Below are 2,089 nucleotides of genomic sequence, written 5' to 3' on the forward strand. Positions count from 1 at the left end.
TATATCTTAGTTTATATAATTATAATTGTTTTATTTATTATTCGGGCCCCCTTTTTATCCTTTAGCCGAGATTCATAAATCCTCAGAGACGGCATTACTACAAGAAAAATGGGATTTAGTAGCCACGACGGAAGTCGTGGCCAAATGTCATAAAAGTCGCGGCCAAAGGTTTTGGCCACAAAATTAGCCACGACAAAAAGTTGTCACCATATGAGCGAATCTTATTCTTTTGGCCACGAAATTAGCCACGACAAAAATTGGGTCCCACCCCCTAAAAAATTAAATGGAAAAGAAACTCAAAAATATTTGGCCACGATTTAGTCGCGGCTAATGTCGTGACTCAAGGTATTTTCCAAAAAAAATAATAATAATACAGTATGTACTTTTGTATATCGTATTTTTATACATACAATATACAAACATACATACTGTATTTATATATATATATTTTTTTATCGTATTTCAATATATATTATATATATTTATTTTCTCAAAAACAATTATTATTTTGTTTTAATTAAAAAACACAAATTTTTTTATATTATACAAAATACACTTAACATAATTTTATAAAAAAACAAACAAAATACAAAACATAAAAATAAATTCCATAATATACCCACTAATTTACATAAAGAATCATACACAAAATTCATATAAACAAACTTTCATTAATAACAAACTCTAATCGATTATATCAAAATAAACAAACATTACTATACAAACTAAAATTATACACAAACTATTCAAACTAACCAAGTATCATCATATAAACGAGAAAGTCGGCTGACAATGATGGCTGGCGGTGTTGATGGTTGTCGGCTTCTATGGTGGTTGAAGGCAGCCGTGATGGAGGCGGAAGTGGTGATGGGCTGTTGTCACTAAAAATATAACAAAGAAGTCAACTTTAGTAACAATACTAACTTAAATTACATATATATACCACTATATGAGAAACACTTACCAGAAAAATAAAAAGAAACGACGACAGCGGCGGTTAGAGTACAACAAGGCGACGCTTTGAAGAAAGGGGGAAGCTTCTTGTGGTGGGATATATATTTCCGACGAGATGGAAAGAAGAAAAGATGGGAAGAAGAAGATGTTATAACACCATTCAAGAAAACAACAATTTTATTGAAGATACATTTGAATTACAACAATAAAATTACAAGTAAAGAAAGTAGTATAAAACATTACAAGAAAGCAAAATAAAGAATAAAACAGAAACAGAAAGAAAGGCAAAAACGGGCTGAGGATATGGTTAAACCAAGGTCCCTTAAAACTGATTTCGGGCCACCCAAGTGAACCCGACAGTTTCCCAAGGTACAACAGCCAAAGCAGTTAGTACTGCCGGAGTCAACCACAACCCAGAATTTACCTTCAAGAACTTCTTGAAGTGGAGTGAAAGAGAAAGAGTATTGTAGATGATCCAGGATGGAGAAAGTGTTAGTGTTCTTGTTATTATCATTCTGATCAGTTACAAAACATATATAAATCAGATTTTGTTAAGTGGGAAACACCTGTTAACATTAGAAGGTTAACAACACATTAAAACAGATGTCACTTGCTGAACTAATGCAAGTGTTGTTCCAGGTGTTAAACCAGGAACAAAGGATCCCACTTAAGTGCAAAGTGCGCCACTAAAACGCCACATTACGCGTCATCGCCCACGCCCCCGGTCCCGGGCTCGGGTGCGGGCGCGGGCGCGTCGGGTGCTTCGCACCCTTCTAGCTCACTTGGGGTGTAGCCCCTTATAAGGAATTATAATTCCTCCAACACTCCTCCTTATAAACATACTTAATGTTTATTCTTCTACCAATGTGGGACACACTCACATTAGTTAATTATTCTTTCAACTCCTTTTAACATATCTATTAACTTGGATATTCTATGTTATTACATAAAATTTCCAACAGAAGATAGAATGGGGAGGAAGGGAGTTGCCGTCCAAAAATTAGATGGAAGAGGGGGGGGGGGTTGGTTTTTTTTTGTGGTGGGTGTGAAAAGAAGATAAAGGAGGAGATGGTGAAAAGAGGATTAGAGATGAGTGAGTTTTGGGATTGTTTAAGTGTTCAAATTTTTATGGGTG

General features: G+C 35.0%; 1 long non-coding RNA gene across 1 annotated transcript; it reads right to left on the reverse strand.

Annotated features, from left to right (window-relative positions):
* Positions 1–587: 587 nt before the first annotated feature.
* LOC122602374 lies at positions 588–1,100 on the reverse strand. Its single transcript, XR_006324235.1, has 2 exons — positions 965–1,100; positions 588–881 (listed from the first exon to the last, which is right to left on the reverse strand). It is a non-coding gene; the product is annotated as an uncharacterized LOC122602374 (long non-coding RNA).
* Positions 1,101–2,089: the final 989 nt, after the last annotated feature.

The sequence above is a fragment of the Erigeron canadensis genome, chromosome 5 (assembly GCF_010389155.1).
Source record: "Erigeron canadensis isolate Cc75 chromosome 5, C_canadensis_v1, whole genome shotgun sequence".
In the NCBI taxonomy this organism is placed as follows: Eukaryota; Viridiplantae; Streptophyta; class Magnoliopsida; order Asterales; family Asteraceae; genus Erigeron; species Erigeron canadensis.